This window comes from Gadus morhua, chromosome 5 (genome assembly GCF_902167405.1).
Source record: "Gadus morhua chromosome 5, gadMor3.0, whole genome shotgun sequence".
Taxonomy (NCBI): Eukaryota; Metazoa; Chordata; class Actinopteri; order Gadiformes; family Gadidae; genus Gadus; species Gadus morhua.
This window is the reverse complement of record NC_044052.1, coordinates 135,706-160,636: the sequence shown is the minus strand read 5'-3', so window position 1 is coordinate 160,636 and position 24,931 is coordinate 135,706. Positions and strand designations below refer to the sequence as shown.

Below are 24,931 nucleotides of genomic sequence, written 5' to 3'. Positions count from 1 at the left end.
TGCACATCACCCACCTATAACTTATGTTCCAAAATTTGGATCTCCAAAGCATCCTTTTGCATCTTTTGAATTGTTACAATTGCATGGAGGTTGGTGAGGGCATCTGGTTCAAGTAGGGCGATGACGCCATCAGTAACTGGAAGAAGATGATTAGACAGTGCAATTATTACTTGAGCCAGAATATTGCCCCATCTAATTTGCAACGCGCTGGGTTGCGAGTACATATTTAATTATTTTGAATAACCAACCTCTTATACTGTAAAGGCACTTCTATCCTGGGGGGTGGGGGGGATCAGAGGAGCTCCCCCCAGGGATGCCCTCAGCCACAGGATGCATACTCTGTTGGCTGAGGGCCATCTCCTCAGCCTCTGTGAGGGCTGCAGAGGTGGACCCCCTCCAGTCTGCCGGGCCTCTGCATTTTTTCGATTTGCTAACATGGAGGAAAATGTTACCCTAATATTCAGTAAGCGCTATTTTGAAGACACATATATATTTATAATGCATTTTGCCTAGGTGTAGCCTTCTAATATATCTAAATCCTATTAAATATTGGCAGTGTTGGGGTGGCTGGGAAATGTAGGCCTACTACTTACATTTAGCCTACTGCTTAAATATAGTATACAAATATATAATACATGTTGAACATAGCTGTTAAATTAGGTAGAGCAGGCAAAACAGCACAATTGATTTGATTTCAATTAAACATTAGTTTACCTGTTTAAACTATATTTTTGTACTTCATTTGCTGCCAAGTCCTCGTGGGGCAACTGGGGGTTGCGTAAATTGACACACACACACACACACACACACACACACACACACACACACACACACACACACACAATTTACATATTGAATAAGTGGAAGACATTAAACTTTCCTCTTATTTTATTTTATTTTACTAATTTATTTGACTCACGCATTGACTTGTTCAGCTATTTCCTGCCAAGCTCTCTCTCGCGCTCTCGCTGCCGCGACGGTATTGCTTTTTTTTGTTAAAATGGGTAACTGCTCGGCATACGCGTTCATTAGAATTTCCAATTCCGTGGGGGAAAAGTAAGTGGATCTACGCTTTTGGTCCATGTCTCATCATGTTATCAGAGATCCATTGATGATGGCTCTTCATAGTCAACAGGCACGCCCTCAACCCAGAGTGAACATACTCAGAGTTGATTAACCCAACGCTGATCACCTGTTCTGAAACCGAAAACCCAGAGTTGCTTTTCAACCCTGAACTCTGAGTCAACCAACTCAGAGCGCAGGATTAAACTCAGAGTATGTTAAACCAGCTACCTGAAACAGGCCTCTGGTTAGTACTTGGAAGGGTGACCGCCTGGGAATACCAGGTGCTGTAAGCTTTATTCTTTTTCAACTCAAGCTCATTGGCTGCAATGGCCTGCCGTGCGCTGATCTTTAGCGCCCACTGTTTTGGAGAATTTAAGCAACATACAGACACTGACAACGACTCTCCAAACTCTATTTGTGAAACATGTGGACAGTGTAGTGACGCTGCTAGCAGGGAGCAGCAGAGAGCTGCAATGACGGCGGTCCACTGCAGTCCATCACAGGTTTTGCAACGCTACGTTTCTTCAAAAGATCACGCAAACGATGACGCCCAAGCAGTGTAATGCATTGCGTTCAAGTATGGAACTCTGAGTCTGGAATAACGTATTCATTCAATCATTTCTTTCATTCATTATGGATCTAATCATTGTTTCTGTACAAGTCCCGTCTCTGGCCACGGAAGCGCTCTCTCCTTACGTGCTCCTCCTGTTTAAAAGCTAATATGGTCGCGACAATAATTCCTTACGGCCATACCACCCTGATCACGCCCGATCTCGTCTGATCTCGGAAGCTAAGCAGGGTCGGGCCTGGTTAGTACTTGCATGGGTGACCGCCTGGGAATACCAGGTGCTGTAAGCTTTATTCTTTATCAACTCGAGCTCATTGGCTGCAATGGCCTGCCGTGCGCTGATCTTTAGCGCCCACTGTTTCGGAGAATTTAAGCAACATACAGACACTGACAACGTCTCTCCAAACTCTATTTGTGAAACATGTGGACAGTGTAGTGACGCTGCTAGCAGGGAGCAGCAGAGAGCTGCAATGACGGCGGTCCACACTAGTCCATCCCAGGTTTTGCAACGCTACGTTTCTTCAAAAGATCACGCAAACGTTGACGCCCAAGCAGTATAATGCATTGCGTTCATGCATTGCGTGGAACTCTGAGTCTGGAATAACGTATTCATTCGTCCATCTGCTACTGCGGGGAACAATGCTAGCACGCTAGGCTTCAATTGTATGGTCATAACGACAGTGGCCAAAGCCCGCCAAGACATGCTAATGGGCTACGAACCGTCCATTGCACACTAGACGATCCAGGATGAGACGGTTACCCCAGAGGTCCATGCTGGAGACACTACGGAAACCAGTTTGAATGAGCTAAACCCTAGAAAATTTTGTCAGCAGAAGCTCCCGCATGAACAGGTTTTCAGCGCAGGTTTAAACACTTAATAATATGACGAGGCTATCGGTTGAAGAGGTGGAGTGGTGCCAAGTAGATGCTGCTGAAGGCTCTGTTCCAGATAGACTCATCACGAATAGCTGCTTGATGGTAAAGCAGGAGAATTTAAACATTAACTTTGTTGATCTCAAAACAGTATTGCTGTTTCCGCCCGGTTTCGAACCGGGGACCTTTCGCGTGTGAGGCGAACGTGATAACCACTACACTACGAAAACACATACACGGAGAATCTGGCAACCCATCAGAATCTCGTCATCAACCGTCCAGTCTAGTTCACAACATTTAATGGAACCAGGGTCAGAGTGGTCAGGTGTGAATGTAAGTGGTTATATCATACATATTTTAAACATATTATCCTAAACATCCATTCGCCCATCTGCTACCGCGGGGAACAATGCTAGCACGCTAGGCCTCAATTGTAAAGTCGTAACTACTGCAGCCAAAGCCCGCCACGACATGCTAATGGACTACGAACCGTCCATTGCACGCTAGACGATCCAGGATGAGACTGTTACCCCAGAAGTCCATGCTGGAGAGGTGCACGTAGAAGACTCAGTAACGCTAGGCAAAACAGGAAAGGAGGTTGACACCCAGACACTCCTAAGAACTTCTCACAACTAGAGTTAGAGTTTAACTTTCATACAGTCTATGCTCTCAACTGCGAGCACTAAATACAAATACTTTCACCATGTTTCCGCCCGGTCTCAAACCGGGGACCTTTCGCGTGTAAGGCGAACGTGATAACCACTACACTACGGATACCTGTGAGAATGAAAAAAAAACTAGAAAATATTGTCATCAGAAGCACCCGCATGAACAGGTTTTCCGCGTTGGTTTAAATACTTAATAATATGACGAGGCTATCGGTTCAAAAGGTGGCGTGGTGCCAAGTAGACGCTGCTGATGGTTCTGTTCAAGATAGACTCTTAACGAATAGCTACTTGATAGTAAAGCAGGAGAATTTAAACATTAACTTTGTATACCTCAAAACAATAATGCTGTTTCCGCCCAGTTTCGAACCGGGGACCTTTCACTTGTGAGGCGAACGTGATAACCACTACACTACAGAAACACATACACTTACAATCTGGCAACCCAACAGAATCCTGTCATCAACCGTCCAGTCGAGTTCACACCATTTAATGGAACCAGGGTCAGAGTGGTCAGGTGTGAATGTAAGTGGTTATATCATACATATTTGAAACATATTATCCTAAACATCCATTCGCCCATCTGCTACAGCGGGGAACAATACTAACACGCTAGGCCTCAATTGTAAAGTCGTAACGACAGCGGCCACAGCCCGCCACGACATGCCAATGGCCTACGAACCGTCCATTTCATGCTAGACGATCCAGGATGAGACGGTTACCCCAGAAGTCCATGCTGGAGAGGTGCACATAGAAGACTCAGTAACGCTTGGCAAATCAGGAAAGGAGGTTGACACCCAGACACTTCTCACAACTAGAGTTCAACTTTCATACAGTCTATGCTCTCAAATGCGAGCACTAAATACAAATACTTTCACCATGTTTCCGCCCGGTCTCGAACCGGGGACCTTTCGCGTGTTAGGCGAACGTGATAACCACTGCACTACGGAAACCAGTTAGTTTGAGCAAAACCCTAGAAAATTTTGTCAGCAGAAGCTCCCGCATGAACAGGTTTTCAGCGCAGGTTTAAACACTTAATAATATGACGAGGCTATCGGTTGAAGAGGTGGCGTGGTGCCAAGTAGACGCTGCTGAAGGCTCTGTTCCAGATAGACTCATCACGAATAGCTGCTTGATAGTAAAGCAGGAGAATTTAAACATTAACTTTGTTGATCTCAATAAAGTATTGCTGTTTCCGCCCGGTTTCGAACTGGGGACCTTTCGCGTGTGAGGCGAACGTGATAACCACTACACTACGAAAACACATACACTGTGAATCTGGCAACCCATCAGAATCCCGTCATCAACCGTCCAGTCTAGTTCACAACATTTAATGGAACCAGGGTCAGAGTGGTCAGGTGGGAATGTAAGTGGTTATATCATACATATTTGAAACATATTATCCTAAACATCCATTCGCCCATCTGCTACTGCGGGGAACAATCCTAGCACGCTAGGCCTCAATTGTAAAGTCGTAACGACAGCGGCCAAAGCCCGCCACGACATGCTAATGGACTACGAACCGTCCATTGCACGCTAGACGATCCAGGATGAGACGGTTACCCCAGAAGTCCATGCTGGAGAGGTGCACGTAGAAGACTCAGTAACGCTAGGCAAAACAGGAAAGGAGGTTGACACCCAGACACTCCTAAGAACTTCTCACAACTAGAGTTAGAGTTTAACTTTCATAGAGTCTATGCTCTCAACTGCGAGCACTAAATACAGATACTTTCACCATGTTTCTGCCCGGTCTCAAACCGGGGACCTTTCGCGTGTAAGGCGAACGTGATAACCACTACACTACGGAAACCTGTGAGAATAAAAAAAAAACCTAGAAAATATTGTCATCAGAAGCACCCGCATGAACAGGTTTTCCGCGTTGGTTTAAATACTTAATAATATGACGAGGCTATCGGTTCAAGAGGTGGCGTGGTGCCAAGTAGACGCTGCTGATGGTTCTGTTCAAGATAGACTCTTCACGAATAGCTACTTGATAGTAAAGCAGGAGAATTTAAACATTAACTTTGTATACCTCAAAACAGTAATGCTGTTTCCGCCCGGTTTCGAACCGGGGACCTTTCGCGTGTGAGGCGAACGTGATAACCACTACACTACGGAAACACATACACTTAAAATCTGGCAACCCATTAGAATCCTGTCATCAACCGTCCAGTCGAGTTCACACCATTTAATGGAACCAGGGTCAGAGTGGTCAGGTGTGAATGTAAGTGGTTATATCATACATATTTGAAACATATTATCCTAAACATCCATTCGCCCATCTGCTACAGCGGGGAACAATGCTAACACGCTAGGCCCCAATTGTAAAGTCGTAACGACAGCGGCCAAAACCCGCCACGACATGCCAATGGCCTACGAACCGTCCATTGCATGCTAGACGATCCAGGATGAGACGGTTACCCCAGAAGTCCATGCTGGAGAGGTGCACGTAGAAGACTCAGTAACACTAGGCAAATCAGGAAAGGAGGTTGACACCCAGACACTTTTCACAACTAGAGTTCGAGCTTAACTTTCATACAGTCTATGCTCTCAACTGCGAGCACTAAAAACAAATACTTTCACCATGTTTCCGCCCGGTCTCAAACCGGTGACCTTTGGCGTGTAAGGCGAACGTGATAACCACTACACTACGGAAACCTGTAAGAATGAAAAAAAAACTAGAAAATGTTGTCAGCAGAAGCTCCCGCATGAACAGGTTTTCAGCGCAGGTTTAAACACTTAATAATATGACGAGGCTATCGGTTGAAGAGGTGGCGTGGTCCCAAGTAGAAGCTGCTGAAGTTTCTGTTCCAGATAGACTTTTCCCGAATAGCTGCTTGATAGTAAAGCAGGAGAATTTAAACATTAACTCTGTATATCTCAAAACGATGAAACTGTTTCTGCCCGGTTTCGAACCGGGGACCTTTCGCGTGTTAGGCGAACGTGATAAACACAACACAACGGAAACCTGTTAGCTTGAGCATAACCCTAGAAAATTTTGTCAGCAGAAGCTCCCACATGAACAGGTTTTCAGCGCAGGTTTAAACACTTAATAATATGACGAGGCTATCGGTTGAAGAGGTGGCGTGGTGCCAAGTAGATGCTGCTGAAGGCTCTGTTCCAGATAGACTCATCACGAATAGCTGCTTGATGGTAAAGCAGGAGAATTTAAACATTAACTTTGTTGATCTCAAAACAGTATTGCTGTTTCCGCCCGGTTTCGAACCGGGGACCTTTCGCGTGTGAGGCGAACGTGATAACCACTACACTACGAAAACACATACACGGAGAATCTGGCAACCCATCAGAATCTCGTCATCAACCGTCCAGTCTAGTTCACAACATTTAATGGAACCAGGGTCAGAGTGGTCAGGTGTGAATGTAAGTGGTTATATCATACATATTTTAAACATATTATCCTAAACATCCATTCGCCCATCTGCTACCGCGGGGAACAATGCTAGCACGCTAGGCCTCAATTGTAAAGTCGTAACTACTGCAGCCAAAGCCCGCCACGACATGCTAATGGACTACGAACCGTCCATTGCACGCTAGACGATCCAGGATGAGACTGTTACCCCAGAAGTCCATGCTGGAGAGGTGCACGTAGAAGACTCAGTAACGCTAGGCAAAACAGGAAAGGAGGTTGACACCCAGACACTCCTAAGAACTTCTCACAACTAGAGTTAGAGTTTAACTTTCATACAGTCTATGCTCTCAACTGCGAGCACTAAATACAAATACTTTCACCATGTTTCCGCCCGGTCTCAAACCGGGGACCTTTCGCGTGTAAGGCGAACGTGATAACCACTACACTACGGATACCTGTGAGAATTGAGCATAAAACCTAGAAAATATTGTCAGCAGAAGCTACCCGCATGAACAGGTTTTCAGCGCAGGTTTAAATACTTAATAATATGACGAGGCTATCGGTTGAAGAGGTGGCGTGGTGCCAAGTAGACGCTGCTGATGGTTCTGTTCAAGATAGACTCTTAACGAATAGCTACTTGATAGTAAAGCAGGAGAATTTAAACATTAACTTTGTATACCTCAAAACAATAATGCTGTTTCCGCCCAGTTTCGAACCGGGGACCTTTCACTTGTGAGGCGAACGTGATAACCACTACACTACAGAAACACATACACTTACAATCTGGCAACCCATCAGAATCCTGTCATCAACCGTCCAGTCGAGTTCACACCATTTAATGGAACCAGGGTCAGAGTGGTCAGGTGTGAATGTAAGTGGTTATATCATACATATTTGAAACATATTATCCTAAACATCCATTCGCCCATCTGCTACAGCGGGGAACAATACTAACACGCTAGGCCTCAATTGTAAAGTCGTAACGACAGCGGCCACAGCCCGCCACGACATGCCAATGGCCTACGAACCGTCCATTTCATGCTAGACGATCCAGGATGAGACGGTTACCCCAGAAGTCCATGCTGGAGAGGTGCACGTAGAAGACTCAGTAACGCTTGGCAAATCAGGAAAGGAGGTTGACACCCAGACACTTCTCACAACTAGAGTTCAACTTTCATACAGTCTATGCTCTCAACTGCGAGCACTAAATACAAATACTTTCACCATGTTTCCGCCCGGTCTCGAACCGGGGACCTTTCACGTGTTAGGCGAACGTGATAACCACTGCACTACGGAAACCAGTTAGTTTGAGCAAAACCCTAGAAAATTTTGTCAGCAGAAGCTCCCGCATGAACAGGTTTTCAGCGCAGGTTTAAACACTTAATAATATGACGAGGCTATCGGTTGAAGAGGTGGCGTGGTGCCAAGTAGACGCTGCTGAAGGCTCTGTTCCAGATAGACTCATCACGAATAGCTGCTTGATAGTAAAGCAGGAGAATTTAAACATTAACTTTGTTGATCTCAATAAAGTATTGCTGTTTCCGCCCGGTTTCGAACCGGGGACCTTTCGCGTGTGAGGCGAACGTGATAACCACTACACTACGAAAACACATACACTGTGAATCTGGCAACCCATCAGAATCCCGTCATCAACCGTCCAGTCTAGTTCACAACATTTAATGGAACCAGGGTCAGAGTGGTCAGGTGTGAATGTAAGTGGTTATATCATACATATTTGAAACATATTATCCTAAACATCCATTCGCCCATCTGCTACAGCGGGGAACAATCCTAGCACGCTAGGCCTCAATTGTAAAGTCGTAACGACAGCGGCCAAAGCCCGCCACGACATGCTAATGGACTACGAACCGTCCATTGCACGCTAGACGATCCAGGATGAGACGGTTACCCCAGAAGTCCATGCTGGAGAGGTGCACGTAGAAGACTCAGTAACGCTAGGCAAAATCAGGAAAGGAGGTTGACACCCAGACACTCTAAGAACTTCTCACAACTAGAGTTAGAGTTTAACTTTCATAGAGTCTATGCTCTCAACTGCGAGCACTAAATACAGATACTTTCACCATGTTTCCGCCCGGTCTCAAACCGGGGACCTTTCGCGTGTAAGGCGAACGTGATAACCACTACACTACGGAAACCTGTGAGAATGAAAAAAAAAACTAGAAAATAGTTGTCATCAGAAGCTACCCGCATGAACAGGTTTTCCGCGTTGGTTTAAATACTTAATAATATGACGAGGCTATCGGTTCAAGAGGTGGCGTGGTGCCAAGTAGACGCTGCTGATGGTTCTGTTCAAGATAGACTCTTCACGAATAGCTGCTTGATAGTAAAGCAGGAGAAATCAAACATTAACTTTGTGTATCTCAAAACGATGAAACTGTTTCTGCCCGGTTTCGAACCGGGGACCTATCGCGTGTTAGCCGAACGTGATAATCACTACACAACGGAAACCTTTCAGCTTGAGCATAACCCTAGAAGACTCAGTAACGCTAGGCAAATCAGGAAAGGAGGTTGACACCCAGACACTTCTAAGGACTTCTCACAACTAGAGTTCGAGTTTAACATTCATACAGTCTATGCTCTCAACTGCGAGCGCTAAATACAAATACTTTCACCATGTTTCCACCCGGTCTCGCACCGGAGACCTTTCGCGTATTGGGCGAACATGATAACCACGACGCTACGGAAACCAATTAGATTGAGCAAAACCCTAGAAAATATTGTCATCAGAAGCACCCGCATGAACAGGTTTTCCGCGTTGGTTTAAATACTTAATAATATGACGAGGCTATCGGTTCAAGAGGTGGCGTGGTGCCAAGTAGACGCTGCTGATGGTTCTGTTCAAGATAGACTCTTCACGAATAGCTACTTGATAGTAAAGCAGGAGAATTTAAACATTAACTTTGTATACCTCAAAACAGTAATGCTGTTTCCGCCCGGTTTCGAACCGGGGACCTTTCGCGTGTGAGGCGAACGTGATAACCACTACACTACGGAAACACATACACTTAAAATCTGGCAACCCATTAGAATCCTGTCATCAACCGTCCAGTCGAGTTCACACCATTTAATGGAACCAGGGTCAGAGTGGTCAGGTGTGAATGTAAGTGGTTATATCATACATATTTGAAACATATTATCCTAAACATCCATTCGCCCATCTGCTACAGCGGGGAACAATGCTAACACGCTAGGCCCCAATTGTAAAGTCGTAACGACAGCGGCCAAAACCCGCCACGACATGCCAATGGCCTACGAACCGTCCATTGCATGCTAGACGATCCAGGATGAGACGGTTACCCCAGAAGTCCATGCTGGAGAGGTGCACGTAGAAGACTCAGTAACACTAGGCAAATCAGGAAAGGAGGTTGACACCCAGACACTTTTCACAACTAGAGTTCGAGTTTAACTTTCATACAGTCTATGCTCTCAACTGCGAGCACTAAAAACAAATACTTTCACCATGTTTCCGCCCGGTCTCAAACCGGTGACCTTTGGCGTGTAAGGCGAACGTGATAACCACTACACTACGGAAACCTGTAAGAATGAAAAAAAAACTAGAAAATGTTGTCAGCAGAAGCTCCCGCATGAACAGGTTTTCAGCGCAGGTTTAAACACTTAATAATATGACGAGGCTATCGGTTGAAGAGGTGGCGTGGTCCCAAGTAGAAGCTGCTGAAGTTTCTGTTCCAGATAGACTTTTCCCGAATAGCTGCTTGATAGTAAAGCAGGAGAATTTAAACATTAACTCTGTATATCTCAAAACGATGAAACTGTTTCTGCCCGGTTTCGAACCGGGGACCTTTCGCGTGTTAGGCGAACGTGATAAACACAACACAACGGAAACCTGTTAGCTTGAGCATAACCCTAGAAAATTTTGTCAGCAGAAGCTCCCACATGAACAGGTTTTCAGCGCAGGTTTAAACACTTAATAATATGACGAGGCTATCGGTTGAAGAGGTGGCGTGGTGCCAAGTAGACGCTGCTGATGGTTCTGTTCAAGATAGACTCTTCACGAATAGCTACTTGATAGTAAAGCAGGAGAATTTAAACATTAACTTTGTATACCTCAAAACAATAATGCTGTTTCCGCCCAGTTTCGAACCGGGGACCTTTCACTTGTGAGGCGAACGTGATAACCACTACACTACAGAAACACATACACTTACAATCTGGCAACCCATCAGAATCCTGTCATCAACCGTCCAGTCGAGTTCACACCATTTAATGGAACCAGGGTCAGAGTGGTCAGGTGTGAATGTAAGTGGTTATATCATACATATTTGAAACATATTATCCTAAACATCCATTCGCCCATCTGCTACAGCGGGGAACAATACTAACACGCTAGGCCTCAATTGTAAAGTCGTAACGACAGCGGCCACAGCCCGCCACGACATGCCAATGGCCTACGAACCGTCCATTTCATGCTAGACGATCCAGGATGAGACGGTTACCCCAGAAGTCCATGCTGGAGAGGTGCACGTAGAAGACTCAGTAACGCTTGGCAAATCAGGAAAGGAGGTTGACACCCAGACACTTCTCACAACTAGAGTTCAACTTTCATACAGTCTATGCTCTCAACTGCGAGCACTAAATACAAATACTTTCACCATGTTTCCGCCCGGTCTCGAACCGGGGACCTTTCACGTGTTAGGCGAACGTGATAACCACTGCACTACGGAAACCAGTTAGTTTCAGCAAAACCCTAGAAAATTTTGTCAGCAGAAGCTCCCGCATGAACAGGTTTTCAGCGCAGGTTTAACCACTTAATAATATGACGAGGCTATCGGTTGAAGAGGTGGCGTGGTGCCAAGTAGACGCTGCTGAAGGCTCTGTTCCAGATAGACTCATCACGAATAGCTGCTTGATAGTAAAGCAGGAGAATTTAAACATTAACTTTGTTGATCTCAATAAAGTATTGCTGTTCCCGCCCGGTTTCGAACCGGGGACCTTTCGCGTGTGAGGCGAACGTGATAACCACTACACTACGAAAACACATACACTGTGAATCTGGCAACCCATCAGAATCCCGTCATCAACCGTCCAGTCTAGTTCACAACATTTAATGGAACCAGGGTCAGAGTGGTCAGGTGTGAATGTAAGTGGTTATATCATACATATTTGAAACATATTATCCTAAACATCCATTCGCCCATCTGCTACCGCGGGGAACAATCCTAGCACGCTAGGCCTCAATTGTAAAGTCGTAACGACAGCGGCCAAAGCCCGCCACGACATGCTAATGGACTACGAACCGTCCATTGCACGCTAGACGATCCAGGATGAGACGGTTACCCCAGAAGTCCATGCTGGAGAGGTGCACGTAGAAGACTCAGTAACGCTAGGCAAAACAGGAAAGGAGGTTGACACCCAGACACTCCTAAGAACTTCTCACAACTAGAGTTAGAGTTTAACTTTCATAGAGTCTATGCTCTCAACTGCGAGCACTAAATACAGATACTTTCACCATGTTTCCGCCCGGTCTCAAACCGGGGACCTTTCGCGTGTAAGGCGAACGTGATAACCACTACACTACGGAAACCTGTGAGAATAAAAAAAAAAACCTAGAAAATATTGTCATCAGAAGCACCCGCATGAACAGGTTTTCCGCGTTGGTTTAAATACTTAATAATATGACGAGGCTATCGGTTCAAGAGGTGGCGTGGTGCCAAGTAGACGCTGCTGATGGTTCTGTTCAAGATAGACTCTTCACGAATAGCTGCTTGATAGTAAAGCAGGAGAAATCAAACATTAACTTTGTGTATCTCAAAACGATGAAACTGTTTCTGCCCGGTTTCGAACCGGGGACCTATCGCGTGTTAGGCCGAACGTGATAATCACTACACAACGGAAACCTTTCAGCTTGAGCATAACCCTAGAAGACTTAGTAACGCTAGGCAAATCAGGAAAGGAGGTTGACACCCTGACACTTCTCACAACTAGAGTTCAACTTTCATACAGTCTATGCTCTCAACTGCGAGCGCTAAATACCAATACTTTCACCATGTTTCCGTCCGGTCTCGAACCGGGGACCTTTCGCGTGTTAGGCGAACGTGATAACCACTACACTACGGATACCAGTTAGATTGAGGAAAACCCTAGAAAATTTTGTCAGCAGAAGCTCCCGCATGAACAGGTTTTCAGCGCAGGTTTAAACACTTAATAATAAGGCGAGGCTATCGGTTGAAGAGGTGGCGTGGTGCCAAGTAGACGCTGCTGAAGTTTCTACGTAGACGCTGCTGAAGTGAGGCGAACGTGATAACCACTACACTACGGAAACACATACACTTTGAATCTGGCAACCCATCAGAATCCTGTCATCAACCGTCCAGTCGAGTTCACACCATTTAATGGAACCAGGGTCAGAGTGGTCAGGTGTGAATGTAAGTGGTTATATCATACATATTTGAAACATATTATCCTTAACATCCATTCGCCCATCTGCTACAGCGGGGAACAATGCTAACACGCTAGGCCTCAATTGTAAAGTCGTAACGACAGCGACCAAAGCCTGCCACGACATGCCAATGGCCTACGAACCGTCCATTGCATGCTAGACGATCCAGGATGAGACGGTTACCCCAGAGGTCCATGCTGGAGAGGTGCACGTAGAAGACTCAGTAACGCCAGGCAAATCAGGAAAACAGGTTGACACCCAGACACTTCTCACAACTAGAGTTCAACTTTCATACAGTCTATGCTCTCAACTGCGAGCTCCCGCATGAACAGGTTTTCAGCGCAGGTTTAAACACTTAATAATAAGGCGAGGCTATCGGTTGAAGAGGTGGCGTGGTGCCAAGTAGACGCTGCTGAAGTTTCTGTTCCAGATAGACTTTTCCCGAAAAGCTGCTTGATAGTAAAGCAGGAGAATTTAAACATTAACTCTGTATATCTCAAAACGATGAAACTGTTTCTGCCCGGTTTCGAACCGGGGACCTTTCGCGTGTTAGGCGAACGTGATAAACACAACACAACGGAAACCTGTTAGCTTGAGCATAACCCTAGAAAATTTTGTCAGCAGAAGCTCCCACATGAACAGGTTTTCAGCGCAGGTTTAAACACTTAATAATATGACGAGGCTATCGGTTGAAGAGGTGGCGTGGTGCCAAGTAGACGCTGCTGATGGTTCTGTTCAAGATAGACTCTTCACGAATAGCTACTTGATAGTAAAGCAGGAGAATTTAAACATTAACTTTGTATACCTCAAAACAATAATGCTGTTTCCGCCCAGTTTCGAACAGGGGACCTTTCACTTGTGAGGCGAACGTGATAACCACTACACTACAGAAACACATACACTTACAATCTGGCAACCCATCAGAATCCTGTCATCAACCGTCCAGTCGAGTTCACACCATTTAATGGAACCAGGGTCAGAGTGGTCAGGTGTGAATGTAAGTGGTTATATCATACATATTTGAAACATATTATCCTAAACATCCATTCGCCCATCTGCTACAGCGGGGAACAATACTAACACGCTAGGCCTCAATTGTAAAGTCGTAACGACAGCGGCCACAGCCCGCCACGACATGCCAATGGCCTACGAACCGTCCATTTCATGCTAGACGATCCAGGATGAGACGGTTACCCCAGAAGTCCATGCTGGAGAGGTGCACGTAGAAGACTCAGTAACGCTTGGCAAATCAGGAAAGGAGGTTGACACCCAGACACTTCTCACAACTAGAGTTTAACTTTCATACAGTCTATGCTCTCAACTGCGAGCACTAAATACAAATACTTTCACCATGTTTCCGCCCGGTCTCGAACCGGGGACCTTTCACGTGTTAGGCGAACGTGATAACCACTGCACTACGGAAACCAGTTAGTTTGAGCAAAACCCTAGAAAATTTTGTCAGCAGAAGCTCCCGCATGAACAGGTTTTCAGCGCAGGTTTAAACACTTAATAATATGACGAGGCTATCGGTTGAAGAGGTGGCGTGGTGCCAAGTAGACGCTGCTGAAGGCTCTGTTCCAGATAGACTCATCACGAATAGCTGCTTGATAGTAAAGCAGGAGAATTTAAACATTAACTTTGTTGATCTCAATAAAGTATTGCTGTTTCCGCCCGGTTTCGAACTGGGGACCTTTCGCGTGTGAGGCGAACGTGATAACCACTACACTACGAAAACACATACACTGTGAATCTGGCAACCCATCAGAATCCCGTCATCAACCGTCCAGTCTAGTTCACAACATTTAATGGAACCAGGGTCAGAGTGGTCAGGTGTGAATGTAAGTGGTTATATCATACATATTTGAAACATATTATCCTAAACATCCATTCGCCCATCTGCTACCGCGGGGAACAATCCTAGCACGCTAGGCCTCAATTGTAAAGTCGTAACGACAGCGGCCAAAGCCCGCCACGACATGCTAATGGACTACGAACCGTCCATTGCACGCTAGACGATCCAGGATGAGGCGGTTACCCCAGAAGTCCATGCTGGAGAGGTGCACGTAGAAGACTCAGTAACGCTAGGCAAAACAGGAAAGGAGGTTGACACCCAGACACTCCTAAGAACTTCTCACAACTAGAGTTAGAGTTTAACTTTCATAGAGTCTATGCTCTCAACTGCGAGCACTAAATACAGATACTTTCACCATGTTTCCGCCCGGTCTCAAACCGGGGACCTTTCGCGTGTAAGGCGAACGTGATAACCACTACACTACGGAAACCTGTGAGAATAAAAAAAAAAAACTAGAAAATATTGTCATCAAAAGCACCCGCATGAACAGGTTTTCCGCGTTGGTTTAAATACTTAATAATATGACGAGGCTATCGGTTCAAGAGGTGGCGTGGTGCCAAGTAGACGCTGCTGATGGTTCTGTTCAAGATAGACTCTTCACGAATAGCTGCTTGATAGTAAAGCAGGAGAAATCAAACATTAACTTTGTGTATCTCAAAACGATGAAACTGTTTCTGCCCGGTTTCGAACCGGGGACCTATCGCGTGTTAGCCGAACGTGATAATCACTACACAACGGAAACCTTTCAGCTTGAGCATAACCCTAGAAGACTCAGTAACGCTAGGCAAATCAGGAAAGGAGGTTGACACCCAGACACTTCTAAGGACTTCTCACAACTAGAGTTCGAGTTTAACATTCATACAGTCTATGCTCTCAACTGCGAGCGCTAAATACAAATACTTTCACCATGTTTCCACCCGGTCTCGCACCGGAGACCTTTCGCGTATTGGGCGAACATGATAACCACGACGCTACGGAAACCAATTAGATTGAGCAAAACCCTAGAAAATATTGTCATCAGAAGCACCCGCATGAACAGGTTTTCCGCGTTGGTTTAAATACTTAATAATATGACGAGGCTATCGGTTCAAGAGGTGGCGTGGTGCCAAGTAGACGCTGCTGATGGTTCTGTTCAAGATAGACTCTTCACGAATAGCTACTTGATAGTAAAGCAGGAGAATTTAAACATTAACTTTGTATACCTCAAAACAGTAATGCTGTTTCCGCCCGGTTCCGAACCGGGGACCTTTCGCGTGTGAGGCGCACGTGATAACCACTACACTACGGAAACACATACACTTAAAATCTGGCAACCCATTAGAATCCTGTCATCAACCGTCCAGTCGAGTTCACACCATTTAATGGAACCAGGGTCAGAGTGGTCAGGTGTGAATGTAAGTGGTTATATCATACATATTTGAAACATATTATCCTAAACATCCATTCGCCCATCTGCTACAGCGGGGAACAATGCTAACACGCTAGGCCCCAATTGTAAAGTCGTAACGACAGCGGCCAAAACCCGCCACGACATGCCAATGGCCTACGAACCGTCCATTGCATGCTAGACGATCCAGGATGAGACGGTTACCCCAGAAGTCCATGCTGGAGAGGTGCACGTAGAAGACTCAGTAACACTAGGCAAATCAGGAAAGGAGGTTGACACCCAGACACTTTTCACAACTAGAGTTCGAGTTTAACTTTCATACAGTCTATGCTCTCAACTGCGAGCACTAAAAACAAATACTTTCACCATGTTTCCGCCCGGTCTCAAACCGGTGACCTTTGGCGTGTAAGGCGAACGTGATAACCACTACACTACGGAAACCTGTGAGAATGAAAAAAAAACTAGAAAATGTTGTCAGCAGAAGCTCCCGCATGAACAGGTTTTCAGCGCAGGTTTAAACACTTAATAATATGACGAGGCTATCGGTTGAAGAGGTGGCGTGGTGCCAAGTAGACGCTGCTGAAGTTTCTGTTCCAGATAGCCTTTTCCCGAATAGCTGCTTGATTGTAAAGCAGGAGAATTTAAACATTAACTTTGTATATCTCAAAACGATGAAACTGTTTCTGCCCGGTTTCGAACCGGGGACCTATCGCGTGTTAGGCGAACGTGATAATGACTACACAACGGAAACCTTTAAGCTTGAGCATAACCCTAGAAGACTCATTAACGCTAGGCAAATCAGGAAAGCAGGTTGACACCCTGACACTTCTCACAACTAGAGTTCAACTTTCATACAGTCTATGCTCTCAACTGCGAGCGCTAAATACCAATACTTTCACCATGTTTCCGCCCGGTCTCGAACCGGGGACCTTTCGCGTGTTAGGCGAACGTGATAACCACTACACTACGGATACCAGTTAGATTGAGGAAAACCCTAGAAAATTTTGTCAGCAGAAGCTCCCGCATGAACAGGTTTTCAGCGCAGGTTTAAACACTTAATAATAAGGCGAGGCTATCGGTTGAAGAGGTGGCGTGGTGCCAAGTAGACGCTGCTGAAGTTTCTACGTAGACGCTGCTGAAGTGAGGCGAACGTGATAACCACTACACTACGGAAACACATACACTTTGAATCTGGCAACCCATCAGAATCCTGTCATCAACCGTCCAGTCGAGTTCACACCATTTAATGGAACCAGGGTCAGAGTGGTCAGGTGTGAATGTAAGTGGTTATATCATACATATTTGAAACATATTATCCTTAACATCCATTCGCCCATCTGCTACAGCGGGGAACAATGCTAACACGCTAGGCCTCAATTGTAAAGTCGTAACGACAGCGACCAAAGCCTGCCACGACATGCCAATGGCCTACGAACCGTCCATTGCATGCTAGACGATCCAGGATGAGACGGTTAACCCAGAGGTCCATGCTGGAGAGGTGCACGTAGAAGACTCAGTAACGCCAGGCAAATCAGGAAAACAGGTTGACACCCAGACACTTCTCACAACTAGAGTTCAACTTTCATACAGTCTATGCTCTCAACTGCGAGCTCCCGCATGAACAGGTTTTCAGCGCAGGTTTAAACACTTAATAATAAGGCGAGGCTATCGGTTGAAGAGGTGGCGTGGTGCCAAGTAGACGCTGCTGAAGTTTCTGTTCCAGATAGACTTTTCCCGAATAGCTGCTTGATAGTAAAGCAGGAGAATTTAAACATTAACTCTGTATATCTCAAAACGATGAAACTGTTTCTGCCCGGTTTCGAACCGGGGACCTTTCGCGTGCTAGGCGAACGTGATAAACACAACACAACGGAAACCTGTTAGCTTGAGCATAACCCTAGAAAATTTTGTCAGCAGAAGCTCCCACATGAACAGGTTTTCAGCGCAGGTTTAAACACTTAATAATATGACGAGGCTATCGGTTGAAGAGGTGGCGTGGTGCCAAGTAGACGCTGCTGATGGTTCTGTTCAAGATAGACTCTTCACGAATAGCTACTTGATAGTAAAGCAGGAGAATTTAAACATTAACTTTGTATACCTCAAAACAATAATGCTGTTTCCGCCCAGTTTCGAACCGGGGACCTTTCACTTGTGAGGCGAACGTGATAACCACTACACTACAGAAACACATACACTTACAATCTGGCAACCCATCAGAATCCTGTCATCAACCGTCCAGTCGAGTTCACACCATTTAATGGAACCAGGGTCAGAGTGGTCAGGTGTGAATGTAAGTGGTTATATCATACATATTTGAAACATATTATCCTAAACATCCATTCGCCCATCTGCTACAGCGGGGAACAATGCTAACACGCTAGGCCCCAATTATAAAGTCGTAACGACAGCGGCCAAAACCCGCCACGACATGCCAATGGCCTACGAACCGTCCATTGCATGCTAGACGATCCAGGATGAGACGGTTACCCCAGAAGTCCATGCTGGAGAGGTGCACGTAGAAGACTCAGTAACACTAGGCAAATCAGGAAAGGAGGTTGACACCCAGACACTTCTCACAACTAGAGTTCAACTTTCATACAGTCTATGCTCTCAACTGCGAGCACTAAATACAAATACTTTCACCATGTTTCCGCCCGGTCTCGAACCGGGGACCTTTCACGTGTTAGGCGAACGTGATAACCACTGCACTACGGAAACCAGTTAGTTTGAGCAAAACCCTAGAAAATTTTGTCAGCAGAAGCTCCCGCATGAACAGGTTTTCAGCGCATGTTTAAACACTTAATAATATGACGAGGCTATCGGTTGAAGAGGTGGCGTGGTGCCAAGTAGACGCTGCTGAAGGCTCTGTTCAAGATAGACTCTTCACGAATAGCTACTTGATAGTAAAGCAGGAGAATTTAAACATTAACTTTGTTGATCTCAATAAAGTATTGCTGTTTCCGCCCGGTTTCGAACCGGGGACCTTTCGCGTGTGAGGCGAACGTGATAACCACTACACTACGAAAACACATACACTGTGAATCTGGCAACCCATCAGAATCCCGTCATCAACCGTCCAGTCTAGTTCACAACATTTAATGGAACCAGGGTCAGAGTGGTCAGGTGTGAATGTAAGTGGTTATATCATACATATTTGAAACATATTATCCTAAACATCCATTCGCCCATCTGCTACCGCGGGGAACAATCCTAGCACGCTAGGCCTCAATTGTAAAGTCGTAACGACAGCGGCCAAAGCCCGCCACGACATGCTAATGGACTACGAACCGTCCATTGCACGCTAGACGATCCAGGATGAGACGGTTACCCCAGAAGTCCATGCTGGAGAGGTGCACGTAGAAGACTCAGTAACGCTAGGCAAAACAGGAAAGGAGGTTGACACCCAGACACTCCTAAGAACTTCTCACAACTAGAGTTAGAGTTTAACTTTCATAGAGTCTATGCTCTCAACTGCGAGCACTAAATACAGATACTTTCACCATGTTTCCGCCCGGTCTCAAACCGGGGACCTTTCGCGTGTAAGGCGAACGTGATAACCACTACACTACGGAAACCTGTGAGAATAAAAAAAAAACCTAGAAAATATTGTCATCAGAAGCACCCGCATGAACAGGTTTTCCGCGTTGGTTTAAATACTTAATAATATGACGAGGCTATCGGTTCAAGAGGTGGCGTGGTGCCAAGTAGACGCTGCTGATGGTTCTGTTCAAGATAGACTCTTCACGAATAGCTGCTTGATAGTAAAGCAGGAGAAATCAAACATTAACTTTGTGTATCTCAAAACGATGAAACTGTTTCTGCCCGGTTTCGAACCGGGGACCTATCGCGTGTTAGCCGAACGTGATAATCACTACACAACGGAAACCTTTCAGCTTGAGCATAACCCTAGAAGACTCAGTAACGCTAGGCAAATCAGGAAAGGAGGTTGACACCCAGACACTTCTAAGGACTTCTCAAAACTAGAGTTCGAGTTTAACATTCATACAGTCTATGCTCTCAACTGCGAGCGCTAAATACAAATACTTTCACCATGTTTCCACCCGGTCTCGCACCGGAGACCTTTCGCGTATTGGGCGAACATGATAACCACGACGCTACGGAAACCAATTAGATTGAGCAAAACCCTAGAAAATATTGTCATCAGAAGCACCCGCATGAACAGGTTTTCCGCGTTGGTTTAAATACTTAATAATATGACGAGGCTATCGGTTCAAGAGGTGGCGTGGTGCCAAGTAGACGCTGCTGATGGTTCTGTTCAAGATAGACTCTTCACGAATAGCTACTTGATAGTAAAGCAGGAGAATTTAAACATTAACTTTGTATACCTCAAAACAGTAATGCTGTTTCCGCCCGGTTTCGAACCAGGGACCTTTCGCGTGTGAGGCGAACGTGATAACCACTACACTACAGAAACACATACTCTTACAATCTGGCAACCCATTAGAATCCTGTCATCAACCGTCCAGTCGAGTTCACACCATTTAATGGAACCAGGGTCAGAGTGGTCAGGTGTGAATGTAAGTGGTTATATCATACATATTTGAAACATATTATCCTAAACATCCATTCGCCCATCTGCTACAGCGGGGAACAATGCTAACACGCTAGGCCCCAATTGTAAAGTCGTAACGACAGCGGCCAAAACCCGCCACGACATGCCAATGGCCTACGAACCGTCCATTGCATGCTAGACGATCCAGGATGAGACGGTTACCCCAGAAGTCCATGCTGGAGAGGTGCACGTAGAAGACTCAGTAACACTAGGCAAATCAGGAAAGGAGGTTGACACCCAGAAACTTTTCACAACTAGAGTTCGAGTTTAACTTTCATACAGTCTATGCTCTCAACTGCGAGCACTAAAAACAAATACTTTCACCATGTTTCCGCCCGGTCTCAAACCGGTGACCTTTGGCGTGTAAGGCGAACGTGATAACCACTACACTACGGAAACCTGTGAGAATGAAAAAAAAACTAGAAAATGTTGTCAGCAGAAGCTCCCGCATGAACAGGTTTTCAGCGCAGGTTTAAACACTTAATAATATGACGAGGCTATCGGTTGAAGAGGTGGCGTGGTGCCAAGTAGACGCTGCTGAAGTTTCTGTTCCAGATAGCCTTTTCCCGAATAGCTGCTTGATTGTAAAGCAGGAGAATTTAAACATTAACTTTGTATATCTCAAAACGATGAAACTGTTTCTGCCCGGTTTCGAACCGGGGACCTATCGCGTGTTAGGCGAACGTGATAATCACTACACAACGGAAACCTTTAAGCTTGAGCATAACCCTAGAAGACTCATTAACGCTAGGCAAATCAGGAAAGCAGGTTGACACCCTGACACTTCTCACAACTAGAGTTCAACTTTCATACAGTCTATGCTCTCAACTGCGAGCGCTAAATACCAATACTTTCACCATGTTTCCGGCCGGTCTCGAACCGGGGACCTTTCGCGTGTTAGGCTACGTGATAACCACTACACTACGGATACCAGTTAGATTGAGGAAAACCCTAGAAAATTTTGTCAGCAGAAGCTCCCGCATGAACAGGTTTTCAGCGCAGGTTTAAACACTTAATAATAAGGCGAGGCTATCGGTTGAAGAGGTGGCGTGGTGCCAAGTAGACGCTGCTGAAGTTTCTGTTCCAGATAGCCTTTTCCCGAATAGCTGCTTGATAGTAAAGCAGGAGAATTTAAACATTAACTTTGTTGATCTCAATAAAGTATTGCTGTTTCCGCCCGGTTTCGAACCGGGGACCTTTCGCGTGTGAGGCGAACGTGATAACCACTACACTACGAAAACACATACACTGTGAATCTGGCAACCCATCAGAATCCCGTCATCAACCGTCCAGTCTAGTTCACAACATTTAATGGAACCAGGGTCAGAGTGGTCAGGTGTGAATGTAAGTGGTTATATCATACATATTTGAAACATATTATCCTAAACATCCATTCGCCCATCTGCTACCGCGGGGAACAATCCTAGCACGCTAGGCCTCAATTGTAAAGTCGTAACGACAGCGGCCAAAGCCCGCCACGACATGCTAATGGACTACGAACCGTCCATTGCACGCTAGACGATCCAGGATGAGACGGTTACCCCAGAAGTCCATGCTGGAGAGGTGCACGTAGAAGACTCAGTAACGCTAGGCAAAACAGGAAAGGAGGTTGACACCCAGACACTCCTAAGAACTTCTCACAACTAGAGTTAGAGTTTAACTTTCATAGAGTCTATGCTCTCAACTGCGAGCACTAAATACAGATACTTTCACCATGTTTCCGCCCGGTCTCAAACCGGGGACCTTTCGCGTGTAAGGCGAACGTGATAACCACTACACTACGGAAACCTGTGAGATTAAAAAAAAAAAACTAGAAAATATTGTCATCAGAAGCACCCGCATGAACAGGTTTTCCGCGTTGGTTTAAATACTTAATAATATGACGAGGCTATCGGTTCAAGAGGTGGCGTGGTGCCAAGTAGACGCTGCTGATGGTTCTGTTCAAGATAGACTCTTCACGAATAGCTGCTTGATAGTAAAGCAGGAGAAATCAAACATTAACTTTGTGTATCTCAAAACGATGAAACTGTTTCTGCCCGGTTTCGAACCGGGGACCTATCGCGTGTTAGCCGAACGTGATAATCACTACACAACGGAAACCTTTCAGCTTGAGCATAACCCTAGAAGACTCAGTAACGCTAGGCAAATCAGGAAAGGAGGTTGACACCCAGACACTTCTAAGGACTTCTCACAACTAGAGTTCGAGTTTAACATTCATACAGTCTATGCTCTCAACTGCGAGCGCTAAATACAAATACTTTCACCATGTTTCCACCCGGTCTCGCACCGGAGACATTTCGCGTATTGGGCGAACATGATAACCACGACGCTACGGAAACCAATTAGATTGAGCAAAACCCTAGAAAATATTGTCATCAGAAGCACCCGCATGAACAGGTTTTCCGCGTTGGTTTAAATACTTAATAATATGACGAGGCTATCGGTTCAAGAGGTGGCGTGGTGCCAAGTAGACGCTGCTGATGGTTCTGTTCAAGATAGACTCTTCACGAATAGCTACTTGATAGTAAAGCAGGAGAATTTAAACATTAACTTTGTATACCTCAAAACAGTAATGCTGTTTCCGCCCGGTTCCGAACCGGGGACCTTTCGCGTGTGAGGCGCACGTGATAACCACTACACTACGGAAACACATACACTTAAAATCTGGCAACCCATTAGAATCCTGTCATCAACCGTCCAGTCGAGTTCACACCATTTAATGGAACCAGGGTCAGAGTGGTCAGGTGTGAATGTAAGTGGTTATATCATACATATTTGAAACATATTATCCTAAACATCCATTCGCCCATCTGCTACAGCGGGGAACAATGCTAACACGCTAGGCCCCAATTGTAAAGTCGTAACGACAGCGGCCAAAACCCGCCACGACATGCCAATGGCCTACGAACCGTCCATTGCATGCTAGACGATCCAGGATGAGACGGTTACCCCAGAAGTCCATGCTGGAGAGGTGCACGTAGAAGACTCAGTAACACTAGGCAAATCAGGAAAGGAGGTTGACACCCAGACACTTTTCACAACTAGAGTTCGAGTTTAACTTTCATACAGTCTATGCTCTCAACTGCGAGCACTAAAAACAAATACTTTCACCATGTTTCCGCCCGGTCTCAAACCGGTGACCTTTGGCGTGTAAGGCGAACGTGATAACCACTACACTACGGAAACCTGTGAGAATGAAAAAAAAACTAGAAAATGTTGTCAGCAGAAGCTCCCGCATGAACAGGTTTTCCGCGTTGGTTTAAATACTTAATAATATGACGAGGCTATCGGTTCAAGAGGTGGCGTGGTGCCAAGTAGACGCTGCTGATGGTTCTGTTCAAGATAGACTCTTCACGAATAGCTGCTTGATAGTAAAGCAGGAGAAATCAAACATTAACTTTGTGTATCTCAAAACGATGAAACTGTTTCTGCCCGGTTTCGAACCGGGGACCTATCGCGTGTTAGCCGAACGTGATAATCACTACACAACGGAAACCTTTCAGCTTGAGCATAACCCTAGAAGACTCAGTAACGCTAGGCAAATCAGGAAAGGAGGTTGACACCCAGACACTTCTAAGGACTTCTCACAACTAGAGTTCGAGTTTAACATTCATACAGTCTATGCTCTCAACTGCGAGCGCTAAATACAAATACTTTCACCATGTTTCCACCCGGTCTCGCACCGGAGACCTTTCGCGTATTGGGCGAACATGATAACCACGACGCTACGGAAACCAATTAGATTGAGCAAAACCCTAGAAAATATTGTCATCAGAAGCACCCGCATGAACAGGTTTTCCGCGTTGGTTTAAATACTTAATAATATGACGAGGCTATCGGTTCAAGAGGTGGCGTGGTGCCAAGTAGACGCTGCTGATGGTTCTGTTCAAGATAGACTCTTCACGAATAGCTACTTGATAGTAAAGCAGGAGAATTTAAACATTAACTTTGTATACCTCAAAACAGTAATGCTGTTTCCGCCCGGTTTCGAACCGGGGACCTTTCGCGTGTGAGGCGCACGTGATAACCACTACACTACGGAAACACATACACTTAAAATCTGGCAACCCATTAGAATCCTGTCATCAACCGTCCAGTCGAGTTCACACCATTTAATGGAACCAGGGTCAGAGTGGTCAGGTGTGAATGTAAGTGGTTAT

At 45.6% G+C, this 24,931-nt stretch overlaps 45 non-coding genes across 45 annotated transcripts; 1 reads left to right on the top strand and 44 right to left on the bottom strand.

The window, feature by feature from the left end:
* The first annotated feature begins 1,804 nt into the window (after positions 1–1,804).
* LOC115544677 (5S ribosomal RNA) lies at positions 1,805–1,923 on the top strand. Its single transcript, XR_003976999.1, has one exon. It is a non-coding gene; the product is annotated as a 5S ribosomal RNA (ribosomal RNA).
* A 740-nt stretch (positions 1,924–2,663) lies between these two features.
* Positions 2,664–2,736, bottom strand: trnav-cac (transfer RNA valine (anticodon CAC)). The gene has a single exon. It is a non-coding gene; the product is annotated as a tRNA-Val (tRNA).
* A 474-nt stretch (positions 2,737–3,210) lies between these two features.
* Positions 3,211–3,283, bottom strand: trnav-uac (transfer RNA valine (anticodon UAC)). Its single transcript has one exon. It is a non-coding gene; the product is annotated as a tRNA-Val (tRNA).
* A 237-nt stretch (positions 3,284–3,520) lies between these two features.
* Positions 3,521–3,593, bottom strand: trnav-cac (transfer RNA valine (anticodon CAC)). Its single transcript has one exon. It is a non-coding gene; the product is annotated as a tRNA-Val (tRNA).
* Positions 3,594–4,051: 458 nt separating this feature from the next.
* trnav-aac (transfer RNA valine (anticodon AAC)) lies at positions 4,052–4,124 on the bottom strand. Its single transcript has one exon. It is a non-coding gene; the product is annotated as a tRNA-Val (tRNA).
* A 237-nt stretch (positions 4,125–4,361) lies between these two features.
* Positions 4,362–4,434, bottom strand: trnav-cac (transfer RNA valine (anticodon CAC)). The gene has a single exon. It is a non-coding gene; the product is annotated as a tRNA-Val (tRNA).
* Positions 4,435–4,908: 474 nt separating this feature from the next.
* On the bottom strand, positions 4,909–4,981 carry trnav-uac (transfer RNA valine (anticodon UAC)). Its single transcript has one exon. It is a non-coding gene; the product is annotated as a tRNA-Val (tRNA).
* A 238-nt stretch (positions 4,982–5,219) lies between these two features.
* trnav-cac (transfer RNA valine (anticodon CAC)) lies at positions 5,220–5,292 on the bottom strand. The gene has a single exon. It is a non-coding gene; the product is annotated as a tRNA-Val (tRNA).
* A 464-nt stretch (positions 5,293–5,756) lies between these two features.
* On the bottom strand, positions 5,757–5,829 carry trnav-uac (transfer RNA valine (anticodon UAC)). The gene has a single exon. It is a non-coding gene; the product is annotated as a tRNA-Val (tRNA).
* Positions 5,830–6,066: 237 nt separating this feature from the next.
* Positions 6,067–6,139, bottom strand: trnav-aac (transfer RNA valine (anticodon AAC)). The gene has a single exon. It is a non-coding gene; the product is annotated as a tRNA-Val (tRNA).
* Positions 6,140–6,376: 237 nt separating this feature from the next.
* Positions 6,377–6,449, bottom strand: trnav-cac (transfer RNA valine (anticodon CAC)). The gene has a single exon. It is a non-coding gene; the product is annotated as a tRNA-Val (tRNA).
* A 474-nt stretch (positions 6,450–6,923) lies between these two features.
* Positions 6,924–6,996, bottom strand: trnav-uac (transfer RNA valine (anticodon UAC)). Its single transcript has one exon. It is a non-coding gene; the product is annotated as a tRNA-Val (tRNA).
* A 240-nt stretch (positions 6,997–7,236) lies between these two features.
* trnav-cac (transfer RNA valine (anticodon CAC)) lies at positions 7,237–7,309 on the bottom strand. Its single transcript has one exon. It is a non-coding gene; the product is annotated as a tRNA-Val (tRNA).
* Positions 7,310–7,767: 458 nt separating this feature from the next.
* trnav-aac (transfer RNA valine (anticodon AAC)) lies at positions 7,768–7,840 on the bottom strand. Its single transcript has one exon. It is a non-coding gene; the product is annotated as a tRNA-Val (tRNA).
* Positions 7,841–8,077: 237 nt separating this feature from the next.
* Positions 8,078–8,150, bottom strand: trnav-cac (transfer RNA valine (anticodon CAC)). Its single transcript has one exon. It is a non-coding gene; the product is annotated as a tRNA-Val (tRNA).
* Positions 8,151–8,624: 474 nt separating this feature from the next.
* On the bottom strand, positions 8,625–8,697 carry trnav-uac (transfer RNA valine (anticodon UAC)). The gene has a single exon. It is a non-coding gene; the product is annotated as a tRNA-Val (tRNA).
* Positions 8,698–9,486: 789 nt separating this feature from the next.
* trnav-cac (transfer RNA valine (anticodon CAC)) lies at positions 9,487–9,559 on the bottom strand. Its single transcript has one exon. It is a non-coding gene; the product is annotated as a tRNA-Val (tRNA).
* Positions 9,560–10,023: 464 nt separating this feature from the next.
* On the bottom strand, positions 10,024–10,096 carry trnav-uac (transfer RNA valine (anticodon UAC)). The gene has a single exon. It is a non-coding gene; the product is annotated as a tRNA-Val (tRNA).
* A 237-nt stretch (positions 10,097–10,333) lies between these two features.
* Positions 10,334–10,406, bottom strand: trnav-aac (transfer RNA valine (anticodon AAC)). Its single transcript has one exon. It is a non-coding gene; the product is annotated as a tRNA-Val (tRNA).
* A 237-nt stretch (positions 10,407–10,643) lies between these two features.
* On the bottom strand, positions 10,644–10,716 carry trnav-cac (transfer RNA valine (anticodon CAC)). Its single transcript has one exon. It is a non-coding gene; the product is annotated as a tRNA-Val (tRNA).
* A 458-nt stretch (positions 10,717–11,174) lies between these two features.
* Positions 11,175–11,247, bottom strand: trnav-aac (transfer RNA valine (anticodon AAC)). The gene has a single exon. It is a non-coding gene; the product is annotated as a tRNA-Val (tRNA).
* Positions 11,248–11,484: 237 nt separating this feature from the next.
* On the bottom strand, positions 11,485–11,557 carry trnav-cac (transfer RNA valine (anticodon CAC)). The gene has a single exon. It is a non-coding gene; the product is annotated as a tRNA-Val (tRNA).
* Positions 11,558–12,031: 474 nt separating this feature from the next.
* On the bottom strand, positions 12,032–12,104 carry trnav-uac (transfer RNA valine (anticodon UAC)). Its single transcript has one exon. It is a non-coding gene; the product is annotated as a tRNA-Val (tRNA).
* A 463-nt stretch (positions 12,105–12,567) lies between these two features.
* trnav-aac (transfer RNA valine (anticodon AAC)) lies at positions 12,568–12,640 on the bottom strand. Its single transcript has one exon. It is a non-coding gene; the product is annotated as a tRNA-Val (tRNA).
* Positions 12,641–13,470: 830 nt separating this feature from the next.
* Positions 13,471–13,543, bottom strand: trnav-aac (transfer RNA valine (anticodon AAC)). Its single transcript has one exon. It is a non-coding gene; the product is annotated as a tRNA-Val (tRNA).
* A 237-nt stretch (positions 13,544–13,780) lies between these two features.
* trnav-cac (transfer RNA valine (anticodon CAC)) lies at positions 13,781–13,853 on the bottom strand. Its single transcript has one exon. It is a non-coding gene; the product is annotated as a tRNA-Val (tRNA).
* Positions 13,854–14,311: 458 nt separating this feature from the next.
* trnav-aac (transfer RNA valine (anticodon AAC)) lies at positions 14,312–14,384 on the bottom strand. Its single transcript has one exon. It is a non-coding gene; the product is annotated as a tRNA-Val (tRNA).
* Positions 14,385–14,621: 237 nt separating this feature from the next.
* trnav-cac (transfer RNA valine (anticodon CAC)) lies at positions 14,622–14,694 on the bottom strand. Its single transcript has one exon. It is a non-coding gene; the product is annotated as a tRNA-Val (tRNA).
* A 474-nt stretch (positions 14,695–15,168) lies between these two features.
* On the bottom strand, positions 15,169–15,241 carry trnav-uac (transfer RNA valine (anticodon UAC)). Its single transcript has one exon. It is a non-coding gene; the product is annotated as a tRNA-Val (tRNA).
* A 788-nt stretch (positions 15,242–16,029) lies between these two features.
* trnav-cac (transfer RNA valine (anticodon CAC)) lies at positions 16,030–16,102 on the bottom strand. The gene has a single exon. It is a non-coding gene; the product is annotated as a tRNA-Val (tRNA).
* Positions 16,103–16,566: 464 nt separating this feature from the next.
* Positions 16,567–16,639, bottom strand: trnav-uac (transfer RNA valine (anticodon UAC)). The gene has a single exon. It is a non-coding gene; the product is annotated as a tRNA-Val (tRNA).
* Positions 16,640–17,099: 460 nt separating this feature from the next.
* On the bottom strand, positions 17,100–17,172 carry trnav-aac (transfer RNA valine (anticodon AAC)). Its single transcript has one exon. It is a non-coding gene; the product is annotated as a tRNA-Val (tRNA).
* Positions 17,173–18,002: 830 nt separating this feature from the next.
* Positions 18,003–18,075, bottom strand: trnaa-agc (transfer RNA alanine (anticodon AGC)). The gene has a single exon. It is a non-coding gene; the product is annotated as a tRNA-Ala (tRNA).
* Positions 18,076–18,312: 237 nt separating this feature from the next.
* On the bottom strand, positions 18,313–18,385 carry trnav-cac (transfer RNA valine (anticodon CAC)). Its single transcript has one exon. It is a non-coding gene; the product is annotated as a tRNA-Val (tRNA).
* Positions 18,386–18,843: 458 nt separating this feature from the next.
* On the bottom strand, positions 18,844–18,916 carry trnav-aac (transfer RNA valine (anticodon AAC)). Its single transcript has one exon. It is a non-coding gene; the product is annotated as a tRNA-Val (tRNA).
* Positions 18,917–19,153: 237 nt separating this feature from the next.
* On the bottom strand, positions 19,154–19,226 carry trnav-cac (transfer RNA valine (anticodon CAC)). The gene has a single exon. It is a non-coding gene; the product is annotated as a tRNA-Val (tRNA).
* Positions 19,227–19,700: 474 nt separating this feature from the next.
* Positions 19,701–19,773, bottom strand: trnav-uac (transfer RNA valine (anticodon UAC)). The gene has a single exon. It is a non-coding gene; the product is annotated as a tRNA-Val (tRNA).
* Positions 19,774–20,560: 787 nt separating this feature from the next.
* On the bottom strand, positions 20,561–20,633 carry trnav-cac (transfer RNA valine (anticodon CAC)). Its single transcript has one exon. It is a non-coding gene; the product is annotated as a tRNA-Val (tRNA).
* A 464-nt stretch (positions 20,634–21,097) lies between these two features.
* On the bottom strand, positions 21,098–21,170 carry trnav-uac (transfer RNA valine (anticodon UAC)). The gene has a single exon. It is a non-coding gene; the product is annotated as a tRNA-Val (tRNA).
* A 237-nt stretch (positions 21,171–21,407) lies between these two features.
* On the bottom strand, positions 21,408–21,480 carry trnav-aac (transfer RNA valine (anticodon AAC)). Its single transcript has one exon. It is a non-coding gene; the product is annotated as a tRNA-Val (tRNA).
* A 459-nt stretch (positions 21,481–21,939) lies between these two features.
* trnav-cac (transfer RNA valine (anticodon CAC)) lies at positions 21,940–22,012 on the bottom strand. Its single transcript has one exon. It is a non-coding gene; the product is annotated as a tRNA-Val (tRNA).
* A 474-nt stretch (positions 22,013–22,486) lies between these two features.
* Positions 22,487–22,559, bottom strand: trnav-uac (transfer RNA valine (anticodon UAC)). The gene has a single exon. It is a non-coding gene; the product is annotated as a tRNA-Val (tRNA).
* Positions 22,560–23,347: 788 nt separating this feature from the next.
* Positions 23,348–23,420, bottom strand: trnav-cac (transfer RNA valine (anticodon CAC)). Its single transcript has one exon. It is a non-coding gene; the product is annotated as a tRNA-Val (tRNA).
* Positions 23,421–23,884: 464 nt separating this feature from the next.
* trnav-uac (transfer RNA valine (anticodon UAC)) lies at positions 23,885–23,957 on the bottom strand. The gene has a single exon. It is a non-coding gene; the product is annotated as a tRNA-Val (tRNA).
* A 786-nt stretch (positions 23,958–24,743) lies between these two features.
* On the bottom strand, positions 24,744–24,816 carry trnav-cac (transfer RNA valine (anticodon CAC)). The gene has a single exon. It is a non-coding gene; the product is annotated as a tRNA-Val (tRNA).
* Between the last annotated feature and the right edge of the window lie 115 nt (positions 24,817–24,931).